General features: G+C 39.5%; 1 pseudogene; it reads right to left on the reverse strand.

The window, feature by feature from the left end:
- Nucleotides 1-2,169: 2,169 nt before the first annotated feature.
- On the reverse strand, nucleotides 2,170-4,508 carry LOC109570289 (MSL complex subunit 3 pseudogene; annotated as a pseudogene).
- Nucleotides 4,509-27,223: the final 22,715 nt, after the last annotated feature.

Below are 27,223 nucleotides of genomic sequence, written 5' to 3' on the forward strand. Positions count from 1 at the left end.
ACATATATAACAAAAGTGACCGGACGTAGCCTACTCCATACAGAGCCTGGGAGAGTCTAACAGGATATTTAGGTGTTAATAATTCTAAAAAAGGAATTATTAATGTCTCCATTGCCATATCACACATTGTAACAGCATGCCAAATTTACCATGTTATTTAATGTTTTTCAGTCAGTAATGCTTGCATTTTTGCCAAAATAATACACCATTACCTGGTATTTCTTGAAATACTATGCTATTTAATGTAAATGAGCACTCTAAAAAAATATTACAAAGAAAACCAACCAGGCAAGCTTGGGAAGAAATTTTATTATCCTTATTATTTTAGACAAGTTCTTACTTAAATCCAAACACCTGCTGTTGCACTTTAACATAGTTTGTACATACAAATAAAATTAGAACTGGCAAATAGGTGATTTTCATCAGATAGGCTTTGTTGGATTGGAGACTAAATATTTTTGTAAAACTTGTCCTTGTTTGAAGTTGAAATTTCATGTCACCACAAGAATTGACCAGAAGAAACTCATTTACAGTGACCCACAGGGTTTTAGCTATTATTTTTTGGACTTGCTCCCCAGCCCACACAGGCAATTAAGTAAGAACAAGAAAAAAGAAAACACTCATCTGAATCATCTATTAAAATCTAGGTTCCACTGAGTAACAGATTTTACTTCTTGATTCATATTTAGCAGATGCCTTGGTCATATTCATATATGAGCTCTCTTCTCTGTGGTAACCAGTCCCACTTGCATCTTTCCCTATTAGGTGCTCCCATTTTTTGCCACCCCTTTAATGGAAAATGCCTCTTGTAAGTATCTAAGGGACATTTGATAGATGATTGCCTTCAGCACCTCATGCCTCCCCCTTTCCTCAGGAACTTGAGAACTCCTGTCTTTTTTTTTTTTTTTTTTAAATAGGCTATGTGTACACATGAAACCAGGAATTGAGATTAAAATGAGGGAGAAGCTCAGTTATTCAGGCATGTTTTATCTCATAGGCAGAGCTGGTATCCTTCCTCAGTGCCTGAGGCTGACTTGGGCTCTTAACAGAATTCAAATCTATTTTTGTTTATTAAGTTATCAAGCCGACTCAGTGGCCATGCCATTCAAGAGTTCCCAGGAGGCACTGAATACACAGGGTGTCCGACAATGTGGGTGTTTTCCTAGTTTGCACTGCTCTGTGGATTTAAAAGCATTTAGCAAATATTTTTAATTGATTAACCCAGAACTTTCATACAAATATTATGAGTAAAAAATTGTAAGTATACATGCTGAGGAGAAGGCAGTGGCACCCCACTCCAGTACTCTTGCCTGGAAAATCCCATGGACAGAGGAGCCTGGTAGGCTGCAGTCCATGGGGTCGCTAAGAGTCGGACACAACTGAGCGACTTCACTTTCATTTTTCACATTCATCCATTGGAGAAGGAAATGGCAACCCACTCCAGTGTTCTTGCCTGGAGAATCTCAGGGACGGGGGAGCCTGGTGGGCTGCCGTCTATGGGGTCGCACAGAGTCGGACACGACTGAAGTGACTTAGCAGCAGCAGCAGTAGCAGATACATGCTGAAAGTATAATGACCTCTTCATAAAAGCACAAGAATTTCACGAGAACATGGAAAAATACAGGAAGAAAGTAGTCTACTTATTTAAGGACTGTCACTGGATTTGTATTAGGCTCCTATGAGTTTAAGCCTGAATTCACAGGCAAGCATTTATTGCTAAATTAAGATTGTGGAAGTTCTACACAGAGCCTGATCTATGATTCCATAAATGTTGGTAGGTTTTCTTCATTTGTCTTCTTTTTTTGACTCTTTTTGTTGGCAGATCTTCACTTACTAAAAATAATGATTCATATATAAGTAAGACACTTTATTCCAGTGAAGTTATTTGTTTCAATAAAATTCAGTAATAGCTACTTCCTCTTAAACCAGAGTAATGCCAGCAGTACATTACAGAGATAACTGTTCTCAGCTGTGTTCTTTGGATTCTAATCAGTTGTTACCACAGAGGAGGTAAAAAGTTTCTTTGGTGCTGTCATGATTTTTATTTTGATTTACTGTCAGCCCTCTCAAACACTGTGTGGTTCTATTTTAAATTAGAGGTAAAATTCTGGCCTATTTATATTAATCAAAGTGTATAATTGCTATTTTTCCCCCTTGAAAACAATTTTATATTCATTTCTAATTTATTTGCAAGCATAATATTATAGATTCGTAGAGCACAGCTTTAGTAATTTTTAAATTCTCTAATCAGAGAGACATTTTCTTTTTTTCTTTCCAATAAGATGGGCAATGATTTATTTGAAATGGCCAAAAATAACATTTTACAGAAAAGGAACCATAATATTACACAATCAAGTGTAGCTACAAAATCTTAGACATTCAGGCAAAGCTTTATTTAGATCACCAAAAACAAGGCTTTATAGAAAAATAACTGTAACAAGCAAATGTATAGTTGCAAATTTTCTTTTGCCAGCAATATCAATTCCCTTTAAAATATTTGGGGACTACTTTGCAGTATCCAAGCAAAACTAAAAATTTGTGGGACATAGTTGCTCAGCCTCATCACAAGAATGAAAACAGTTTGCAAAACGATTTTGTTTAATGCTAACAAATAACTAAAAGACATGGTCACTGCTAACAAGTACCTTTGTCTACTGAAACAGCCCAACCTAAGCACGTGTTTATGAAAGATTCATTGTGAACATAGCTGCTGTTTTCCTGCCATCACAGATCACGTGTATGGTGGCAAGGGTTAAATGTTGGAGACCATCGAGGCACCCAGGAGGTAATCCTTAACAGAAATAACTACAGTAGATAAGCAACTCAAACAAATGGACCCTTCTCTGCCAGAGCCCCCCAGGGTGTCACATTTGCTTTCTGTGTAAAGAAGGTCCACCGACTCTGTAGTTCTTTACTGGGAACCAAGAGATTAAGAAGCTGTTCTAGGACCATCAAAACCTTAATAAATCGCCCTGGGGTTCTTCCTGCTGTAGTGCACTTCACAGGCAGCAACATAGGCAGACTCTGGGAAGAAGTCATCATGGTACTCTGCTAAAAACCTCAGAAAGAGATCAAGGTGCTTCAGTAAAGCCTTCAGGTTCTTCTCAGAAAAGGATATCTTTCCAAGGATTTCAGGAAGTTTCACAAACAAACGCAGCAAGTGTTGCGCCCCATAAATGTAAGAGGGTGGAGGTGGTTGGTCACCTGGAGGATAACTATCAGGTACAAGTTCCCAGGAGAGGACCTCATTTATTTCTTTGGTTCTTCTGCCTTCAAAGCCAGCAAACACTGCACTCCCTTCCTTGCTAGGGGTCAGAGGAACAGGCGAGGATGATCTGCTATGAACAGATGTCTTCTCTTCCAGGTACAGGAATAGCTTGGGCATGCTGGCGGACATGTGCTGCTGCCGGTGCTTGGGCTGAGGCGAGGCGCTGCTCTCGGACAGCCTGTCGCAATTGGCAGAGTGGCGCGTGGACCGCCTCAGGGGCTGTAAGGCTTCCGGCTCGGCTTTGCGCCTTTTGGGGGTGGTTGGTTCACCTGAGTTTGGCTGACTCTCTGTGGACTGTGGTGTGGATGGATTCAACAAAGGTGGACTTGGAGAGAGCTCCTCCTGGTTCCTATTATTGTTTGTGGTACTTTCCTTAATGGGAAGAAACAATTTGGACGAAGTCACCTTTTTATATTGAACACGTTCGTATGGATAGAGCAAAACCAATGGGAGAGTGTAATCAAAGGTTATTCTTAATCCATCCACCATCTCCTTACAAAGGTCAACGTTCTTTTCTGCTGGGATATAATGCACATTCATGTTGGCATGTGGCATAGCATGATAGTGACGAGGCCTCTCATTGGCTGAAAAGGCTGCATTGATAGCAAAATGCTTCATGTATGATTCCAAAATAGTTATGATGTTGGTCTGGCACGGAACTTTCACTAACCGTTTCCTCCTGTTGATATAGTAACAATCATCCTCAAGCTGCTTCTTCAGAATTTCAGGGATTTCTATAGTTACTGTTCTTTCTTCCATTTCCTTTTTTTCTGCGTGCAGCCCTGGTCCTTCCTTCACTTCAGACTTTCAGTATCTTTTTTTTCACTTATTTCTCTGTTCTTTTCTTCACTGTCAGAGGAACTGTTTATTGAGTTTTCTTCGTTTTCATCTTTCTCGTCAGCAGGGAGGCTTTTAAGACAGAGTCCACCCCAGGTAACCTGTCGTGCTTCCTCTTTCTTCCTGTGCTTCTCAGGCGAGCTACAGCCTTTTTGGCCAATTTCCGCCGTAATCTCCGATTTTCATCGGCGTCACGGACATGATCCTCTGCTGCTCATCTATCCCAACTTCTGTTCCAACCATTAAAATGGATCAGATATTCTGGGATCTTTCTGCCTTTTTCGTCTTTCCCAACAAAAACATCGACGATTTTTGGCATCGTAGAGCACTCGCGCCTTGGTGGGGTCAAGCTCGAAGCACCGCGCTTTCTTTCCTGAGAGGGCGCGAGAATGCCGTCGCTCGCGCTCACTTGCTCTTCGTGACTGAGGGCGCGGCTCCGCGGTGGGCGGAGCGTGCGCGGTGGGGGAGGGGAGGTCCAGGGAGACATTTTCTAATGTTTATATCTAGAGAATGGAGAAGTTACTAAATGTAACTTTATACAGACTTAAGACAGACTTATAATTCTGTGCTAGTAAACAAATTGGAAATGAATGTAAAATTGATTTACAGGGGAAAAAAAAGTCTTGTGTAACAACAGCAACAAAAGTTCTTGTGTAACTCTTGACAGCTAACCAGATGGGCTTGTTTCATTCTTTCAGAAACTGGTCTTGAGATAAGAATTTGGTTTTCATGAAGGCTCTAGTAAAGTGTTCTAGTAATAATCATACAACCTCCATTTATATGAAGTCAATACCATAGGCAATTGATTTGATGTATTAAATATTAAAATATTTTAATAAAACAGGAAACACGAATGATATTGTTTAAATCACTGATAAAAATATTTACAAAAATACAGTTTTCACAATAATGAATTATTAATTTTAAAAAGATGTTTCCATTTTACCTTCCTAAGCTAAACTTGGGGTAAAATATTTTTTTTTCCTTTTTTTTTTTTTTCAAGAGATGCCTTGATATAATGAAATGCCAGGTTTGGTGGGGAAGAGGGGACATAACACTGAGTATCAATTTCAGCTCCCACAACTCATTAGCTCTGTGACTCTGGGCAAGTCGCTTACCCTACATGCAGCCTTGTAGGGTTACTCGTTTATAAAACGGGTGATAATAGCTACCTTATTAACTAAATACATAGATGTGGAATTGCTAGGTCCTATGATGGCACCCCACTCCAGTACTCTTGCTTGGAAAATCCCATGGATGGAGGAGCCTGGTAGGCTGCAGTCCATGGGGTCGCTAAGAGTCAGGCACGACTGAGCAACTTCACCTTCACCTTTCAGTTTCATGCATTGGAGAAGGAAATGGCAACCCACTCCGGTGTTCTTGCCTGGAGAATCCCAGGGATGGCTGAGCCTGGCGGGCTGCCGTCTATGGAGTCGCACAGAGTCAGACACAACTGAAGCGACTTAGCAGCAGCATCACAAGGCTATGGTTTTTCCAGTGGTCATGTATGGATGTGAGAGTTGGACTGTGAAGAAAGCTGAGCACCGAAGAATTGATGCTTTTGAACTGTGGTGCTGGAGAAGACTCTTGAGAGTCCCTTGGACTGCAGGGAGATCCAGCCAGTCCATTCTGAAGGAGATCAGCCCTGGGATTTCTTTGGAAGGAACGATGCTAAAGCTGAAAGTCCAGTACTTTGGCCACCTCATGCGAAGAGTTGACTCATTGGGAAAGTCTCTGATGCTGGGAGGGATTGGGGGCAGGAGGAGAAGGGGACGACAGAGGATGAGATGGCTGGATGGCATCACTGTCTCAATGGACGTGAGTCTGAGTGAACTCTGGGAGTTGGTGATGGACAGGGAGGCCTGGCGTGCTGTGATTCATGGGGTTGCAAAGAGTCAGACACGACTGAGTGACTGAACTGAACTGAACTGATGATAAGCATATGTTTAAGATGATAAGAAATTGCCGAATTGTTTTCCAAAATGGTTTTTACTGTACCTAATTTTTAAAGGAAGAAAAGACTGACTCTTTGAATTCTATATATCCACTAGCTTAGAGAATCAAATAACTTTCCCATCAATGCAGGAACTGTCCAGGTAGTGCATGGAGAGTATGAATGGAGCGGGAATACAGGAAACCTGGCTTGGAAAATTGCCTATTCCATCTCACTGCTGAGTCTGATCTCCTGTGCCCCTCAAAAACACATGCTTCTTCAGGCTTTAGGCCCTTTTCTGCTCTAGTTATAGGACCATAGATAGAAGCAGGAAGAGCTTAAGCTATTTCAAGGAAATTTTGATATTACTCTGTACTTAAGGATCTCTGCTTGGCCATACAGGTTACCCAACTGCCAACTCAGCCTGGGGTTTATCAGTTCAGCATTGACCAGTGGATGCCATTATTCTCTGAGGTTCATTTTGTGCTGTTAGTGGCCCCTGGGTCATAAAGCTGGGCCTTCAGCATTGATTCCATTCCAAGTTCCTTGCTCTGCCTTCCCATTAATATCCCCTTGGGAGATCTGAGGTTCCTCTTATCATTATTATTAGTCTAGTCTGCCTAAAAACTGCATCTGAGCACTAGCGTTCACTCTTCCTGTTTCACCCTAATGGGCAGAACTTGGACTGACCCAAATCCTCAGTTTCTGTGCCAAGACTTTCTACAGTCAAACTGTTATGTTCTCTAGGAATTCATCAGTGAGAAACTACCCCAAGGGAAGTAGTTAGAGGTTGTAAGGTGTTAAATATTTTTTTTTCTTTTTAAGTGTAACTCAAATATAAAGCAAGGGTGATTTTCCTTTTATTATTTGTACTGCATATACCAATTGATTCTTAAACTTTGGGCAGAAATTTTTTAAAGATCATGGATATGAAATAAGGGTGTATCTGTATTGGTTCAAAACCTTAGGAGCTCCCTAGGTGAAATCTGAAACTGGCCCCTGGACATGGAGGATGAGAGACCAAAGAGAGGCAGACCACTCCAAATTTTGGTAGGTGGCCAATTTAATCAGCAAAGGACCTTTAAAATGAAGCTTGACTTGGGTGGCCATAGGAAGTAATCTCTGCACTTGCCTGCTAGTAGTATCTTAAAAGTTGATATAGAGGGACTTCCCTGGTGGTCCAGTGGTTAAGACTCCATGCTTCCAGTACAGGGAGCATGGGTTCCATCCCTGGTCAAAGAACTAAGATCCCACGTGCTGTAGGGGATGACCAAAAATTTTTAAAAATTAAAAAAAATACAGAGGCCTTAGTTGCGTTCAATGTCCAGATAGTCTCAACAGTCCATTGATCTCTCAAAGTTGTGTCCTTGAAAATGGCTCTAGCTATGGAAACAGTGAGCAGAATGTACATTCCAAGGCCGGGGAGGGGGTGGGGAGCTTCTGATTGTCCAGACACAGCTTATGTGTCAAGTGGTAGTCATGTCCTCTTGATGACTTCTTCCAACAGTCCGGTACCTCTGCTCAACTGCCTGGATGTAGCTACAAAGCAGAGATTTACAAGGGGAGTGGTATATACGCCAAGGAGAAATAATAACATTGTCATGGACCCCAAAGCACTTTAGAAGATGAAAGGAATTCCTGAAATTTCCTGGTAGAATTGTATAAATGTTGAAATAAGATTCTTGTGAAACTCATACAACATTCAATGACAACTCTAGAGACATTCTAAAGCTGGATTTTTTCTAGCCATATTGTGCAGCATAGAAAAATGTGGTTGTTTTTATCTAAATTTCTTCTGGCCTATTAATAATCCTAGGAAAAGAATCTAGAAATGTAGCATTCGATTGAAGTAATGAATGAGGAACATCAGTTGCTAAGAGCTGAACATAAAGTTTGGATGTGAGGGATGGTGGTAATAACCCACAAGGAAAAGGGTTTACTATAAATTTCCTGAGACTTAGGGAATTACCCTTGACAGTACTCCCAGAACATAAATAAAAACCTTTGCTTTAAAATGTTAGATAAATTGTATTTTTACTTGTCATTCTGCAAGTTACCTGTTACCTGATAGTGAAATAATACTTTTGTTTAGTGCCTTTAAATGATCTGTTCCATGAAACTGCGTCCTTTAATTGTACACATTATTTTTTGAATGGCCTGTTAAGTAAAGGACATGAGCAGGTCATTTAAAAAACAAGCAGTAAAAGTGGTTAATGAACATGTTAAAAATGTTAAAATGTTAAAAATGTTCCCTCGTTAATAGTCAAAGAAATGCAAGTTAAAATAATGGAATACAATTTTGCCGCTCAAATGAGTACTTTTAAAATTATTGCTTAAATTTTATGGATAGGGTTGCAAATCACATTTCTGGAGGGCAATTGATGCATATAATAGAAACTATAAAACTATTTTAAAATATTTTTATGTTCTGCCACAGCATTTCCACTTGGAGGCTTTGCTACATTGAAGCTCTGTGATCACTGGAAGAAACCCTGATGAAGTCTACAGGTGTCACAGAGTGTAAAGACTGGGAAACACTGCAATTCTCTCCTGGGCTGTAGTCTTTTTGACAGTGGCTCATTTTCTGTCAACCACATATTGCCAATCTGGATTTGAAAGGGAATCTGGCTTTCTGCCTTGATGTGATTTCTCCCAACTTCATAGTAAAAGATCGATGAAGACCTAGACCCAGAAGATAAAGAAACAAATGTGACAGATAACTTAAAAGTGAAAGTCACTCAGTAGTGTCCGACTCTGAGCGACCCCATGGATGTACAGTCCATGGAAATCTCCAGGCCAGAATACTGAAGTGTAGCCTTTCCCTTCTCCAGGGGATCTTCCCAACTCAGGGATCAAACCCAAGTCTCCTGGCAGGCTACAGCCATGGGATCACAGAGTCATACACGACTGAGCAACTCACAATTTCACTTTTCACTTTCATACCCAGATGATACAGATGGTTGTAGATGCAGTATTTACATAGATACTGACAGATATATAATTACATCTATATTTCATATCCATCTGGACTGTATCTAAATAAATACATTATTGAGTTGTGAAGCTTAAATAAATTGATGCTTGTGAAATGCTTTGCACTTGGCACACTGCCATCAGTCAGTTCTAATTAGTGCGAGAGAGTCAAAGAGGACAAGTAGAGGGAGTCACACAAAAAAGAGAAATTGCTAATAAGTATAATAATGTATTTGTACAATGTTTTAGTTCAGGCTGCTTTAACAAAATACCATAGGCTGGGACATTTATTTCTTGAAGTTCTGGTGGCTGGGAAGTTGTAGATGGTTGTTGTTCGGTTGCTCAGTCATGTCTGACTCTTCACAACCCCATGGACTGCAGCACGCCAGGCCTCCCTGTCCTCCATTATCTCCTGGAGTTCACTCAAGGTCATGTCCATTGAGTCTGTGATGCCATCTAACCATCTTGTCCTCTGGTGCCCTCTTCTCCTTTTGCCTTCAGTCTTTCCCAGCTCAGGGTCTTTGCGATGAGTCGGCTCTTTGCATCAGGTGGCCAAAGTTTTGAAGATTCAACTTCAGCATCAGTCCTTCCAGTGAGTATTCAGTGTTGATTTCCTTTAGGATTGACTGGTTTGATCTCCTTACTCTCCAAGGGACTCTTTAACACCACAGTTCAAACACATCAATTCTTTGGCACTTAACCTTTTTTATGGTCCAGCTCTCGCATCCAGATATGACTACTGGAAAAACCATAATTCTGACTATTCTGATCTTTGTTGGCAAAGTGATATCTTTGCTTTTTAATATGCTGTTTAGGTTTGTCATAGCTTTCCTTCCAAAAAACAAGCATCTTTTAATTTCATGGCTGCAGTCACCATCCACAGTGATTTTGGAGCCCCCCCCCAAAAGAAAATCTGTTATTGCTTCTACTTTTTCCCCTTCTATTTGCCATGAAGTGATGGGACTGGATGCCATGATCTTAGTTTTTTTAATGTTGAATTTTAAGCCAGCTTTTCACTCTCCTCTTTCACCTTCATCAAGAGGCTCTTTAGTTCCTCTTTGCTTTCTGTCATAAGGGTGGTGTCATCTGCACATCTAGGGTGCTGGCAAATTTTGTTGCTAGTGAAGGCCCTCTTTCTGGTTGGCAGACAGCCACCTTCTAGCGGTATCCTAACATGGCACAAAGAGAGCTCAGCTCTCTTGTGACTCTTCTGAACACTAACCCCATCAAGAGGGCTCTACTCACCTAATGATATCCCCAAAACGCCACCTCCAAATACCATCACACTGGGGCTTAGGGTTTCAGCACTTGAATTTTGGGGGATACACAAAATTCAGCCCAGAACAGGTAAGGGAAAATTTTCAAGAGTTGATATTCTATTTAAGAGGTAATTAATACTTGATAAAACTTTTAAGTTAAAATGTTAATACAACAGGCAGTTCCTGAATTACAACACTATAACACCCTTATAAAATCACCCCCCAGTACATTCTCTGTCCCTACCTTCTCAATCAGTCGAGCTCCTGATTCTGCTGCTGTGATTCCTGTAGGAAAAATTCCTGGGGCTTCAGAAATGAAAAGCCACTTATTCATATTATAATTTTATCTCTCATTAAAAGTGTGGCTCTGTTCTTTGCAGTTAGATCATTTCCCGTAATGAACATGACTGAGTCAAGATGACATTCAGGAGATTTTGCTTCCCTGGTAGTTCACCTGGTAAAGAATCTGCCTGCAATGCAGGAGATCCAAGTTTGATTCCTGAGTCAGGAAGATCTGCTAGAGAAAGAATAGGGTATCCACTCCAGTGTTCTTGGGCTTTCCTGGTGGCTCAGAATCCGCCTTCAGTGTGGGAGATCTGCTAAAGAATCTACCTTCAGTGTAAGTGATCTGGATTTGATCCACTGGAGAAGGGATAGGCTACCTACTCCAGTATTCTTGGGCTTCCCTTGTGGCTCAGTTGGTAAAGAATCTGCCTGCAATGTGGGAGACCTGGGTTTGATCCCTGGGTTGGGAAGATCCCCTGGAGAAGGGAACTGATACCCACTCCAGTATTCTGGCCTGCAGAATTGGATGGACAGAGGAGCCTGGCAGGCTACAGTCCATGGGTATAGTAATCTTTTTACTTGACTATTCTCTGAAAGGGAGAGACCACGTCTGTTTCAGTCACTCCATCGTTGCAACAAATCCCTGATATAGTTATCTTTCGCTTCTACTTTGCTTTACAAAAAGCAGGAAACTGGTGCTTAAGGGTTAAGTAACTTATTCTAGGATCACAGATGATCCTGGGAGTAACAGAACCTGGATTTGGGTGCAAGGCTCTCTCAAATATCATTCATTGACTCCTTGAGGAAATAGACTACATAGTAGTAGATGACATCATGAACTCACAAATGCTTAACACCAGTAGCACTGGTTCCAACACTTCTAGAGCTAGAATTTCACACATACTTTCAGGAAGACCTCACCTCAGGTGACATTTCATGCCATCACTCAGCACTGCCATGAAATCTCTTCTGCTGTGTCCACTCATGAATTCCATTCCATCAAGACTTGGAGTAAACTGTTAGGTCATATTTATCTCCCTATGTACATACTCTGTGTTGGCATCTAGATTTTGTAACTCCTGAAATCCTCTGTATTTGCATGAAATATATGTTTATGGATTGTGTGGTTTGAAATACCATGTAAGAATAACTGCTCTGGAATAGACAGAGTAGAATTAGTGAAATAAACATGATAGATGAAGTAAACTTAAGAAAGAAAACCGTCAACAATGATGACCAAACATATTAGGATATGAAAGTGAAAGTGAAAGTTGCTCTGTCATGTCCAGCTCTTTGCGACCCCATGGACTATACTGTCCATGGGATTCTCCAGGCCAGAATATTAGAGTGGGTAGCCTTTCCCTTCTCCAGGGGATCTTCCCAACCCAGGGATCGAACCCAGGTCTCCGCATTGCAGGCAGATTTTTTACTAGTGGGAAGCCCAAGAATACTGTATTGGGTAGCCTATCACTTCTCCAGCGGATGTTCCTGACCCAGGAATTGAACCTGGGTCTCCTGCATTGCAGGCCAATTCTTTACCAATTGAGCTATCAGGATATGCCCTATTAGGATATTAGGGCATATCCTATTAGGATAATTTTAGGGGATATTATCCTAATATGCCCTATTAGGATATGAGACATACCAATTCAATGCCCAAATCCCTGAGGCTCTGCTTCTTCTAGTCTTTTGTTATTGTTCTCCTTATCTGGGGTCTGATACCTAGTAAGTACTCATGGATGTAAGAAGGGAATATCCTGTAGCTCAGATTCCTTGGAGCGTAGCACACATAATAATCCAACAAAAGAATATTTGAACTTTTAATGAATATGTTGAATTGAATAAAGCAACCCTAGCATCAACATCTTTGCCACCTTCATCTTAGAATCAAAAGATGATTAATAATAAAAGGGCATTCATAATGTGAAGATACTTTAATTATATGATAATTTAAGCACCAGAAAGTATCACAGGGACTTCCCTAGAGGTCCAGTGATTAAGACTCCATGTTCCCATTGCAGGAGGCCAAGGTTCGATCCCTGACTAGGGAACTAAGACCCCACATGCTGCAACCACGCCATGTGTGCCGCAACTAGCAAAGCCTGCACACTGTAAAGAAGACCCAGCACAGCCAACATAAGTAAATAAGTACATAAATAAGTATTTTTAAAAAGGATTATATAGTCAAGCTATTGGAAAGACTGAATTTCTAAAAATTTATTTTCTATTACTCTGAATGTTGGGAATATGCTATGCTTTATAGAATAATACATTAAGAACAAGCATTTACTAGTGAAACACACCATTTATTAGGGAAAATCTGCAAATTGACTGTCTGCATTCTTTGGTGCTGTTCCATCCATACACATTCATTAAAATTCTTCCTTCACTTTATTTTTAGCTCTTGACAATTGTTCTGCTTAATTAACTCAAGCAATTGTGGATTACTGCCAGTTATATTTGCAGAAACCATGGCAGTTTATTAACTCTCATAAATACCAAAAGATAACAGAAGCACCAGAGAACCGATAATTAAATACATCTTTTAATTTCTAGCTTATAAATAGGATTAAGCTCTTGTTAGATTGCAGGTTGCTGTCCGTATGTAGCTCTGGAATAGCACCTTCCTGCCAGGTCTAGACTGTATGTGAACCTCAAGAAGAAGCTGTGAATCATGGTTAAATTGACTCTGCTATTCCCTCTACCACAGTGGGGTCAAACATTGATGCTTTATTGAAAACTATCAATGAGTAAAATTTTAAGATCCTTGGATAAAGTTTTTTTCCTAGTTTTTTAAAAGTTGCAGTATTGCCATAACCTAAAAGAGCATCTGGCACATAGTAGGTATTCAATAAATATTATTTGGATGATAAAGATACACAAGCTGCTTTTAGTCCTGTTTTTGAGAGGGTACTCATATTTTTCTTGGTCTCCAAATGCCACACATCAGAATATATTCATTGGAAGTATTTATCATCCAGTGAATAATAATAGTAATAATACATGTGACTTATTACTAGAAAGAAATTTATCATTCAACCTAAAAATAAAATCAAACAATAGAAAATTAATTTGGGTTTAAAAAAAAATATTCTTTAAGCCACAGCTATCATGGGAAAAAAAGAATTTACTACCCTAGGCATTTTGTTTAGAAATATTAGTTTCTTTTTCTCCCAGAATGAATTACTTTAAGTACCATAACAGATACGTCTTCATTATCTATAATGAAATGATGTTTCTTTTTTTTTTTCCAATTTGGTTTTTCATTTATTGATAATAAGGGGCCTATCTGCACCCACAGTGTGCTATTTGCAGAGTGCTTGCAAATAGCAGCCTGAAATCTGTCCCCTCTTGTCATGTATAAACAAAACATAGAAATTATAAAAATAACCCAGTAGTGTTTTTAGCTTAAAATTCCATAGTTTCAGACATAAGTTTTTAGAAAACAGCTTTTGCTTGTACTGGTGCTATGTCAGGGAGTTAAATCCCAAAGTATTTTTAGTATACATACCATCTCCAAACCAGATTTGACATATTTTTTAGATTTATTTAGAATTTTATATTTACTTAGTATTATTTACAAAATTAGGCTTTGTCTTATATAATTTTTTCTGTATTTATTTTTAACTGAAGGATAATTGCTTTACACTGTGGTATTGGTTTCTGCCATACATCGACATGAATCAGCCATGGGTATACATATGTCCCGTCTCTCTTGAACCTCCCTCTCACCTCCCACCCCTTCCCACCTAATATATATAATTTATTTTATTTTTTCTTGTTAGTTACATATTTTATAAACACTGCTATTACTACTTTGTATGAAACAATGATGTTTCTTACTTTTCAATATACAGGGTGCATGTCAGTACTCCTTGGAATTCTCTTTAAGAATCTAATAAATTTAAATTAAAAAAAAAAAAGAATCTGTTGCCAGAATAGTCATGAAAGTCAAACACATGTTTTATGCAAGAAACCAAACTACAAACTCACTGTGGGTTTACAGCAATGATTGGTTGAAAGTGTTTATTTTTTGTAGCAGCCTCTGTCAGTGCTTCACCCATTTCCAGTTACCATGGTGATTTAGTGGCTGAGTTAAATGTGTGTCCTTAGACACAGAGTCTTAGATACAGAAAGAAGAAGACAGTCACACTCTTGGGTCCAAAAGGAAAAGCTTCTTTGTGCGTATGTGTGTGTGTGTTCAGTCACGTCTGACTCTTTGCAACCCTATAGACTGTAGTTTGCCAGGCTCCTCTGTCCATGGAATTTTCCAGGCAAGAATACTGGAATGGGTTGCCATTTCCTACTGTAGGGGACCTTCCTGACCCTAGGATCAAAACTGCTTTTCTCCCACATCTCCTGCATTGGCAGGTTAATTCTTTTTTTTTTTTTTAACTTTACAATATTGTATTGGTTTTGCCATACATCAACATGAATCCACCATGGGTGTACACGTGTTCCCCATCCTGAACCCCCCTCCCACCTCCCTCCCCATACCATCCCTCTGGTTTCATCCCAGTGCACCAGCCCCAAGCATCCTGTATCCTGCATTGAACCTGGGGCAGGTTAATTCTTTACCACTGAGCCACCTGGGAAGTCCTTCTTTAGGGACATTACATCTTTATTTAGGGAGTCTATTTATTGGGTACATGGATGTGGTTTCGGAATGTGATTAGAACATTCCACTAAATGTTTAAAGGACTTCTCTCTTTCCCAGGGTTGTTATATTATCCATTTATTTGCTATCTTGATCTTGTACCATTTGATTCATACCTAGAACAATGTGTCTTAAATCTGAGAGGAGTTATCTCATCGACCTATGTCCTTGTGAACACAGCAGAGGCTTGAATCCTCAATTTAGACTCTTGAATTCTAGCTTTTAACCAGCACCAAACTTGACTAATGATTCAGAAACTCAGGGAAACATCAGGCACAAATAAATAGTCTTGGAAAAGTCTGATACCACTCAGCAGAGCTTCCAAAAATGTCCCTGTTCTCCTGCAGTAGGATAAATTTTGGTTTTAGATTAAACAGACGAGTTTCCTTATAAGCAATGTCTGCAGTCATCCCCTGATATCTCGTTTGGTAAAGAATACGCCTACAATGCAGGCGACCTCGGTTCAATTCCTGGGTCAGGAAGATCCTCTGGAGAAGTGATAGGCTACCTGATCCAGTATTCTTGGGCTTCCCTTGTGGCTCAGCTGGTAAAGAATCTGCGTGCAATGCTGGAGATCTGAGTTTGATCCTCAGGTTGGGAAGATTCCCTGGAGAAGGGAAAGGCTACCCACGCCAGTTTGCTGGCCTGAAGAATTCCATGGACTCTATAGTCCATGGGGTCACAAAGAATTGGTCATGACTGAGTGACTTTCACTTTCACTTTGTCTGCAGACACTATTCAAACAAATGGTATAGTTTTGGTTATGAAACTTTTCTTCTACACACCCTGTTGATTACCTGTTGTATGATCATTTCTCATTTTGTAGCAAACCATCTCACCCATAAATCTGTAAATTTTAATTTTATTTATAATAAATAGCATGCACAGGGTTTTCCTGGTGGCTCAGATGGTAAAGAATCCACCTGCAATGCAGGAGATGCAAGAGACGTGGGTTTTTTTCCTGGGTTGGAAAGATCCCTTGGAGGAGGGCATGGCAGCCCCCTCCAGTATTCTTGCCTGAGAAATCCCATGGACAAAGGAGCCTGGTGGGCTACAATCCATGGGATAGCAAAGAATTGGACACAACTGAGCGAATAAGCATATACATAGTATTTGTCCTCCTAACAACATTTTATAGGTATAGATTTCTCACCATTATCTTTCGATCCCTAGTAAATACCATTTGTATGCTTAGTGGGAAGTCTTGTCGTTAATGTGTGTGCCCCAGCAGGCCTGGGAGGCTCTATCCCTGCACATCCCCCAAAAGGCCAGTCTTCAGGATTACCTTGACTGGCTCCTGGGAGGTAAGTGCTGAATCCTGGCACTATTCTGCTAGATAAAGGTGTTGTATGTCTGAGACCTTGATGATTTGACCAGATAGTTTATGCTAATAAAGGGCTCTATGTTTGACTATCTTGTTTTTGCTTGAGGTAGGGGAGGCTGGAGTGGGTGAGATCAGTAAAAGCCCTGGACACCAACACTTGGGTGTGCTTCCCAGGTGGCAGTATTTATTTATTTATTTTATGTGCATCTTTGCCAGGAGAATTAGATGGGTCTCTGCTACTCCACGGAGAGAAGACACCTGGTAACTTGTGCTAGGTTTCTCTTGAGTTTTGCCCCATGTGCCTTTTCCCCATGTTGAATTTAGCCTGTATCCTTTCATTGTAACAAATTGTAAGCACTGGTGTAATAGCTTCTGTGTCCTAGGAAACCTAACAATTCATCCAGAGTAAAGATGGTGGGACCCCCAACATAGCATGTTCAACAAAGAGATCTGAGGGTTTTTCTCTCCTTCTGACACAGAAAAGTATGCGGCCTTGCTGCTTACCTTTTCTCCACCATCTAGAGATACAAATCTCCTTGCTAATAGCCTTCCAGCCATTTATAATGACACTCACTTTTTTTACGGAGCTTTAAGCCTTAAGCTATAAGGGCTTACCTCATAGCTGGTAAAGAATCCGCCTGCAATGCGGAGACTTGGGATTGATCCCTGGGTTGGGAGGATCTGCTGGAGAACGGATAGGCTACCCATTCCAGTATTCTTGGGATTCCCTGATGGCTCAGCTGATAAAGAATCTGCCTGCAATTCAGGAGACCTGGGTTCGATCCCTGGGTTGGGAAGATCCCTTGGAGAAGGGAAAGGCTACCCACTCTAGTATTCTGGCCTGGAGAATTCCATGGACTGTATAGTCTATGGGGCCACAAAGAGTCAGACACAACTGAGCAACTTTCACTTCACAAGCCTTTATTACTTATCTCATAGAAAATAAAACTCTGTTTCAATAGGTCTTCAGTTAAATCATCTGGATAATTAGTCTCTTTCTAAATCTCATACTAATTCCTTGAGTTATTTGACCTATTTTGTTTTGAAGATAATACTTGCTGCTTTTTGAGTGAGTGAGTGAAAGTGGCTCAGTTGTGTCCGACTCTTTGCGACCCCATGGACTGTACAGTCCATGGAATTCTCTAAGCCGGAATACTGGAGTGGGTAGCCTTTCCCTTCTCCAGGGGATCTTCCCAACCCAGGGATCCCACCCAGGTCTCCGACATTGCAGGCAGATTCTTTACTAGTTGAGCCATAAAGGAAGCCCTGCTGCTTTTTATAGCTTACTAAAATAAATATTATAGTGATTATATATCCAGAGGTTAGTACAGTACTTATTTATTGCAAACAACAAAATATGAATTCTAACTAGTAAGGTTCAAATTCCTCAAAAGGTGAGTGGTAGAATTGACTTTGGGTTTCCCAGGTAGCACAGTATTAAAGAATATGCCTGCCAATTCAGAAGACTCAGGAGATACAGGTCTAATCCCTGGGTTGGGAAGATCCCATGGAGGAGGAAATCACAACCCACTCCTGAAAAATTCCATGGACAGAGGAGCCTACAGTCCATGGGGTTGCAAAGAGTCAGACACGCACGACTGAGCAATTGAGCACACAAACTTATACACAGAATTGACTTCAGTAGATGTTTCTCTTTTGTAATATTATAATATCCTGAAAAGTGCCTGTCAAAAATATCTGCCCAATATTAGTCATCAGTGCCTATCCTTGGGACCACCTAAAATGAAAGGCTATGTCTATTTACTCTGTGAAGGGATATTCTTTTATTTTCAAGAATGGCAGGAGCTATTTGAATTTCTTAAAGAGCCTATTTTTTCAGATGTCTAGTTTAACCTGGTAACCTAGTAAAAATAGTAAAATTACCCAGGTCACTAATAGATGATTCAGAGTAAATTATGTTAGTGGTTACTTTGTTATTAGGTTTATTACTTTATCTATAACTTTTCATACAGATCCCATTGATTTAACTTAGGGAAAATTATTAGACCTGAAAAATTAGATAATAATTTTATCTAAAAGTTTTTCAAATCAGGTGAACTAGGGTTCAATATATAATTGCTATATTAAGTTTCTTTAATTTCTAAAGCCTATTTATGTTTTATTGGAAATATGGTATATGTGTGTTAAAATTCAACTAATCCTCAAGATATTCTTTTATCAAAAGATATTTGAGTCTAGACAGATATCTCACTAGATATATTTGTATCTCTTGAACTTTTCCGTACAAGTGAAAAGGTTTTGTGGAGAGAATAAATGCAAATTTCATAGTAGATCTTAATAAATAGTTGAGAAGTGTCAGTTTCATAGTTCCTGACAGAAACCAACTAGATACATTTTTAAAAAATATTTATTTGGCTGAATAAGGTCTTAGTTGTGGTGTGCAGGCTCTCTAGTTGGTGCCTGGGATTATTGGCCTCCAGGCATGTGGGATCTTAGTTCCTGGACCAGGAATTGAACCCCTGTCCTCTGCTTTGGCAGGGGAGTCTTAACCACTGGACCACCAGGGAAGTCCACCAACTGGATATTGACATGTAAGAGTCAGTAGATCTAGTTTACCAACACTATGCTCCTTTGTTAATTGTACTCCAAATGTCTGAAGGAGGTGTACAGTAGGGTTATGCCATACTCTGATCTATTCTTTGTGTGTGTGAGTTCTATTAGAAAATAATTGATACTCTCAAATACATTGGATTCCTTCAAGTAATTCATGTACACATGGTCTTCGCTTCCATCTGTGTCTGGACTATCCCTAAATCTGTCTCCAGCTCTCAGCCCCATCCTTCAATTTCACATGCTCTTCAATCCCCAAATTCTTCCCCACCTGACACCTGTATGTTCTAATGTTACCTGAAATTTAACAAGAGGAAGGTCAAGATTAGCTTCTCTTCCTTCCTCACACAGTACTTTCCTGCCTTTCCGTTATAGCCAACACCACTCTCATTCTTTTGGTCCCCAAGACTCACAACATTTGGGACTTTTAAAACCCCATCATCCCTTTTATCCTCCAGTGCCAGTCAGTAACCAAGTCCTGCTAATATTTTCTCATTCATCTCATTCTTATCAGCAAGGCCATTTACTTCCTGGTTCACATTTTCTCTCAGTTTTGCCCTTTCCCCTGCATTTCTCTGCTGGTTGTTTTCATCCTCAGAACTTTTAGCCACATTTCCACTTCCTTCTCTCAGTGATGCTCCAACCGGCTCTCCCCCATCTCCTTTTTTCTGCATGGACATTGCTCTCTATTGTGAATGCCCTCTTCAGCATTCCTCCCTGTTGTTGACTCACACGTAGCCACTCTTCACATCAGTTCCCATATTTCCTCCAGAAATCTTCTCTCACCCACACAGGGTATGGTGGACTTCCACCTTATCCCCTGCTGCCTTTTGGGAACACATTGGAAACAGGATGAGATTGTTCTGTTGGAAGCTCTGGTGCCTAGCTCACTGCCTGTGGGTTGTTGTTATTACACGTGGTCTTCTTACACAACATCCTGGCTCCTCCTCATTGCTTCCACACAGAGCAAACAGAACGCTTGTTCTGTTCTATTTGAACAGAACAGAAACATTTTTTTCTTAACTATGAAAACATATGAAAACGTTTTCCTATGAAAACATTTTCGTATCTTAACTTTCCGGTAGGATATGACTGGCTACTATGCCATTCCAAGTTCCACATCTTAGTCAGAAAAGAGAGACTCTCAGCTCCTGTTGCTTCTCATCTTCTCATTCTTACCAACAAGGCAGTTTTCTTCCTGGTTTCTTATGTACATTAGAAGATTGCATTATATAATATGTAATATATCCAGCTTCTTGGGAAGCTCATGCCACACAAAACACATAAAATGCTCCTCCCTCTGTCATATCACCAAAGGAGCTTTGTGAATCTTCCCGCCTCCTGAAAACTTTCAAGTAACCTCAGCCCCAGCTGATCATTCCCTCACTCTGAAGTCTGTGGCTACTTTTATAATATATGATTTTGTCTATGTTGATATTTTGCTTTGTCATATAAATTCTTTATGACACAAGCAATATGTTCTCTTTCTTTGTTTTTAAGCAACATTTACTTCTTACAGTGAGCTTCTATGTCTAGGAAAGTACTGAGTATAAATTGCTAACAAAATGTTATGTTCCCTAAGTCTTAAAAATCTTAACGAAATTATCTTTTACGAAGTTCTTTGCACTTTTTCTTAAGAAATAGAGGAATAACTAACTCGAAAATTTCTGTTTTTTTTTTTTTTTCTAACCCATCTCCAAGTTAAAGGATCATCCCTCTTATCTAGGTTAAATTTCTCTTTTTAGTGTTATTTGGTACATCCTTGGGAGCATATGGCTCCCTGTGTTGAAAGACTCAAAATAAATCACCCATGGATTTGTCATACTGCCTGAAATGTGACTAATCCTTTAGTTTAAGAAGAATATCTTTTAAAATGTGATTCTACTAGAAAGTTATCTTTGTGGGAGAAATGAGAAAATGTAGGAGAAGGCACTTAGGAGATTTGTGAAGTTCTATAAGAACACTAAAGTGCATCATATGAGGGTATGATAGGATAATAGGAAAAGTGATAGATATGGAAACAGAAGACGCAAGTTCAAGTTCTTCTGCAAGTTATTTAGCTTTTATCTAAGTTGCAATCTCCTCATCTAAATGAGTACCATCATTAAAGTGGGCACCTTAGTTTGCCCATCTCTTAAGATTGTTTGAAGGACCAGGGTATTTAAAAAAATTTTTTTTGGCCACACCCAGGGACCTTAGTTCCCCAACTGGGGCTCGAACCTCCACCCCCTGCATTGGAAGGTGGAGTTCTAACCATTGTACTGCTGGGGAAGTCCTGAAGGACCAGGATATTTTGCTGACACAAATATTTCGCAGGATATGAATTTATGAAGGGAATTTGTAAAATCTGTAAAAATTTTACACAATGCTATAAAATATGAGTTATTGTTACAGTCAGCTAGTTGTAGCCATTTAATCCACGTTATTCGCTAGTCCAAGCAGTTGTTTTCCATGTTAATCTCACTGCCTACTGAATTAGACTTTTATCACTAGAAATATTCCTTTTTTTTAAAAAAGGAAATATTCCTTTTTGAATTATTATTTTTACTTTATTTTTTTGTGCTGGGTCTTCATTGCTGCACTCGGCTTTTCTCTAGGTGTGGCGAGCAAGGGTTGCTCTCTAGTTGTGCCAGGCTTCGCACTGCTGTGGCTTCTCTTGCTGCAGTTCTCAGGCTCTAGGGTGCATGGGCTCAGTAATTGTAGCTGGCAGGCTTACTTGCCCTGCAGAATGAGGGATCTTCCTGGACCAGGAGTTAAACTCATGTCTCCTGCATTGGCAGGCAGATTCCCAACCATTGAACAACCTAGGGATGTCCCTAGGATTATTCTTATGGAGGAAATATAGCTTTGGATTTGTAGGAACAATTTACGTATTGGGAAGAAGTTGAAAGGTTTTTCAAATACCAATATTCTATGTCATTCCTTGGGAAAAATCATAGTTCTCAGAAATTCTGGACAGAAGAGTGAGTCAACTCTGAGAAAGCCAGAAGACTTTAGAAAGATAAAAATAGAGTTATAAGGGCAGAGGAGGCCACCTGTCCAGTCAGTATTTGGTCAGGATTGAATCCTGGTCACAAGTGAACTAACAATGAAAGCAAATTGTTCTTATTACCTATGTCATCAACTAGATTAGATTTTTTTCAAGACCTATTTTTCTTTTTTAAAGAATAGTTTTAGGTATACAACAAACTTGAGGAAAAGGTACAGATATTTCTCTTATACCCTTGCCTCCACACAGTTCATGGCTTCAGTTTTGTGTTCTAGATTTTGGCCATTTTAGAGGTTATGTGGTGGCATCACATTGTTCCTTTAATTTGCATTTCCTTAATGACATGCTGTAGAGCATCCTCTCATATGCTTATTTGCCTTATGAGGTGATTGTCAAGATCTTTGGTCCATTTTTAAATTGAGTTATTTGTTTTTTATTGTTGAGTTCTTAGAGTTCTTTATATATTTGGAAGGATAACACTCCTTCATCAAATATGTCTTTTGAAATATTTTTTTCCCTCTTCTAATTTTCTTTTTTTTTAAAGTCTTTATTTGTCACAATATTGTTTCTGTTTTATGTTTTGGTTTTTTGGCCATGAGGTATGTGAGATCTCAGCTCCCCAACCAGGAATCAAACTCTTTTTGATGGCTGAGTAGTTTTCTCCACTGTGTATATGCACCACATCTTCTTTATCCATTCATCTGTCTATGGACAATTAGGTTGTTTCCATGTCTTGGCTATTGTAAATAGTTCTGCTATGAACATAGGCATGCAGGTATCTTTTTGAAGGACAGTTTTGTCTGGATATATGCCCAGGACTGGGATTGCTGGATTATATGGCCATATAATCTCGTTTTTTAAGGATATGCATACTGTTTTACATACTGGCTGTACCAGTTTATGTTCCCATGAACAGTGTAAGAGGATTCTCTCTTCTCTACATGCTTGCCATCATTTGTTATTTATAGACTTCCTAATGATGGCCATTCTGATCTTGCTTATATGTGGAATCTAAAATATGACACAAATCAACACATTTATGAAGCAAAAACAGACTCACAGATAAAGAAAACAGACTTGCTGTTGCCAAGGGGGATGAGTGTGGGGAAGGGAAGGACTGGGAATTTGGGATTAGCAGATATAAGCTATTATGTATAGAATAGATAAACAGCAAGGTCCTACACAGCACAGGGAACTATATTCAATATCCTGGGCTAAACCATAATGGAAAAGAATGTAAAAAGAATATGTATCTGTATAAAGAGGAAGTGGGATGGTGACAAACAAACAATTGCTCAAATTCTTAATTTTCTTTGGGCTTTATCTTGACTGAAGTAGGCTCTGCATGAATTCATTCTTTTCTTTAATCCTCAGGAAAATTTTAAGATTTGCTGTTGCTTCCTTTTCATTAGTTTCCCTTAAGCTACCAATTAATTACAGAGTATTTTATAATAAGCTTTGCATATTAACAATTACAATTTGAGTATGATAGTGTACATGAAAGAATTCTGTAAATACCAAAGTTACTATCATCTGTGTAATTCAGTACAGCTGGTAAAAGTTTCTTTGACATTGTCAGTATTTCGTCTAATTCACAAACATCGTAAGGCGAGTGGTTATTACTAATAATAAATTTTCCAGATGAAAAAGACTAGCATATGAGCCACTGAAAGTCAGTCTGGGGTCAGCCCTTTCCTTGTGGAACATGTTTTCTCTTTTGGGGTAACTTACCAATGAAGTGAAAGTGAAAGTGTTAGATGCTCAGTCGTGTCTGACTCTTTGCGACCTTATGGACTGTAGCCCTCTAGGCTCCTCTGGCCACGGAGTTCTCTTAGGAGGAATACTGGAGTGGGTAGCCTTTCCCTTCTCCAGGGGATCTTCCCAACCCAGGTATCAAACTTGGGTCTCCCTCATCGCAGGCAGATTCTTTACCATCTGAGCCACCAGTTCAGTTCAGTTCAGTTCAGTCGCTCAGTCATGTCCAAGGGAACAAGATCATCCCCAAGGAAAAGAAATGGAAAGAAGCAAAATGGCTGTCTGAGGAGTCCTTACAAATAGCTGTGAAAAGAAGAGAAGCCAAAAGCAAAGGAGAAAAGGAAAGATATACCCATTTGAATGCAGAGTTCCAAAGAATAGCAAGGAGAGATAAGAAAGCCTTCCTTAGTGATCAGTGCAAAGAAATAGACGAAAACAATAGAGTGGGAAAGACTAGAGATCTCTTCAAGAAAATTAAGACATACCAAGGGAACATTTCATGCAAAGATGGGCTCAATAAAGGACAGAAATGGTAGGGACCTAACAGAAGCAGAAGATATTAAGAAGAGGTGGCAAGAATACACAGAAGAACTGTACAAAGAAGATCTTTCACGACCCAGATAATCACGATGGTGTGATCACTCACCTAGAGCTACCAAAGAAGCCCATAAAGTATTCGTTGCTTGGTTGTGTCTGACTCTTTGCAACACAATGGTCTGTAGCCTGTCAGGTTCCTCTATCCATGAGATTCTCCAGGCAAGAATACTAGTGTGAGTACCCATTCCCTTCTCCAGGAATCTTCCCCACATAGGGATCGAACCTGGGTCTCCTACATTGCAGGCAGAATCTTTACCTTATGGGAAGCCCATAACCGTGTTTAAATGGCCAGGTTTTTTCCTGCTGCTGTCTGCCTACTTCCAGAGTTCCAGTCAGAAAGCCTTCAGGACTGACTTCATAGGCCTAATTTCTTAAAGCTTTCCAAATCTAACAGACAGATATTCAGAAGAAACATTGCCAACTGTTTGGCAGGGGCCTTTGACATCTGGGTTTTTTTTTTTTTTTCCTTGAAAACTTTAATTTTTATTATGGACAACAAATACCATAAATTGCTTTTCTATTTTTTAAAAATTTTATTATTGGAGTGTACTTGCTTTACAATGTTGTTTTAGTTTATGCTTCACAACAGTGTGAATCAGCTAGCTATCAGTTCACTTCAGTCACTCAGTCATGTCCGACTCTCTGTGACCCCATGGACTGTAGCACTCCAGTCCTCCCTGTCCATCAGCAATTCCCAGAGTTTACTCAAACTCATGTCCATTGAGTCGGTGATGCCATCCAACCATGTCATCCTCTGTCATCCCCTTCTCCTCCTGCCTTCAATCTTTCCCAGCATCAGGGTCTTTTCCAATAAGTCAGCTCTTCACATCAGGCGGCCAAAGTATTGGAGTTTCAGCTTCAACATCAGTCCTTCCAATGAACACCCAAGACTGATCTCCTTTAGGATGGACTGGTGGACCTCCTTGCAGTCCAAGGGACTCTCAAGAGTCTTTTCCAACACTGCAGTTCAAAAGCATCAATTCTTCAGTGCTCAGCTTTCTTTATAGTCCAACTCTCACATCCATAAATGACTACTGGAAAAACCATAGCCTTGACTAGATGGACCTTTGTTGGCAAAGTAATGTCTCTCCTTTTTAATATACTGTCTAGGTTGGTCATAACTTTTCTTCCAAAGAGTAAGTGTCTTTTAGTTTCATGGCTGCAGTCACCATCTGCAGTGATTTTGGAACCCCCCAAAATAAAGTTTGTTTCCACTGTTTCCCCGTCTATTTCCCATGAAGTGATGGGACCAGATGCCATGATTTTCGTTTTCTGAATGTTGAGCTTTAAGCCAACTTTATCACTCTTCTCTTTCACTTTCATCAAGAGGCTCTTTAGTTCTTTTTTACTTTCTGCCATAAGGGTGGTGTCATCTGCATATGTGAGGTTACTGATATTTCTCCCGGCAATCTTGATTCCAGCTTGTGCTTCATCCAGCCCAGCGTTTCTCATGATGTACTCTGCATATAAGTTAAAGAAGCAGGTAACAGTATACAGCCTTGACATACTCCTTTTCTATTTGGAACCAGTCTGTTGTTCCATGTCCAGTTCTAACTGTTGCTTCCTGACCTGCATACAGATTTCTCAAGAGGCAGGTCAAGTGGTCTTGTATTCCCATTTCTTTCATTGGAAGAGTAGCACTGACATATATACACTACCATGTGTAAAACAGATAGCCAGTGGGAAGTTGCTGTATAGCACAGGTAGCTCAGTTCATTGCTCTGTGATGATCTAGAGGGGTGTGAATGGGGAGGTGGGTCAGCTATATGTATACATATATCCCTTCCCAGTTGAGCCTCCCTCACACCCATCCTCCACCTCTCTTCAAAATATCTTTCTCATTAAACAAGTGGATTCTTTGATAAATGATGCAGCATTAACTGGTTAGGTATTTGGGAAAATTGTTAAATCATCATTTTAAAAAAGTCAATACTTCTAAAGTGTTAAATGTGAAATTATGAAATAGTGAAAAAATAGAAAAAGATCTGATGAAAAGATTTCTAGTTTTTAGAATGCTGTTTCTTTCATGCCTTAAAAGCTAAGGAAGAAACTATAAAATACTGATAGATTCAGATCCATAAAAGTTTTTTTTTTTTTTTTTTTTTTAACTTTTCCACTGATTCAGACATTTCAGATTAAGCCAAAAATAAAGTTGAAAAGATATTTTGGTATTTCTAGTAAAAAATATTTAATATTCTAAATAGAGATAGTGCTTTTTTTCCATAAATAAGAATTACTCAAACTCACCACAGTCCTTTGCTCATTCATACACTGGTCACAGGGCTAAAATCATTAATAATAGTAATAGGAAATAAAACAGTACAATTACTGTAACTAACATCTATTGAGCATTTCCCCTGAATCAGGTAGTTTCTCACTGCTTAGGTTTGTTAACTCACTTAAATTTTCCAACAAACTTTTGAGGGAGGTACTCTTATTTTCTCCATTTTTATGATTGAGGACATTAAGGGAAAGGAAGGCCTTTATGTAATCTCCCCAGAGTTACTCAGCGAGGAAGTGGCAGAACTGGAATTCAAACCCAGGCTTTCTTGCTTTAGATTGTGTGCCCCTTCATCTCTTCCCTCAAGAAGCAAGAATAAATTTTTAAAAGAAGTGATACTATTGGACAATACATGTATGCATTAATCAACCTTATTAATACACTAAAAATAATAACAGTAAGGACATGTCATCTTTGCTAAATGGACAGTATTCTAAAATGTAATACCAACAAAAGCAAGCATGTAAGGAGATGCTTCAGCAAAATTATAAACA

Source organism: Bos indicus, chromosome 2 (genome assembly GCF_029378745.1).
Source record: "Bos indicus isolate NIAB-ARS_2022 breed Sahiwal x Tharparkar chromosome 2, NIAB-ARS_B.indTharparkar_mat_pri_1.0, whole genome shotgun sequence".
Classification (NCBI taxonomy): Eukaryota; Metazoa; Chordata; class Mammalia; order Artiodactyla; family Bovidae; genus Bos; species Bos indicus.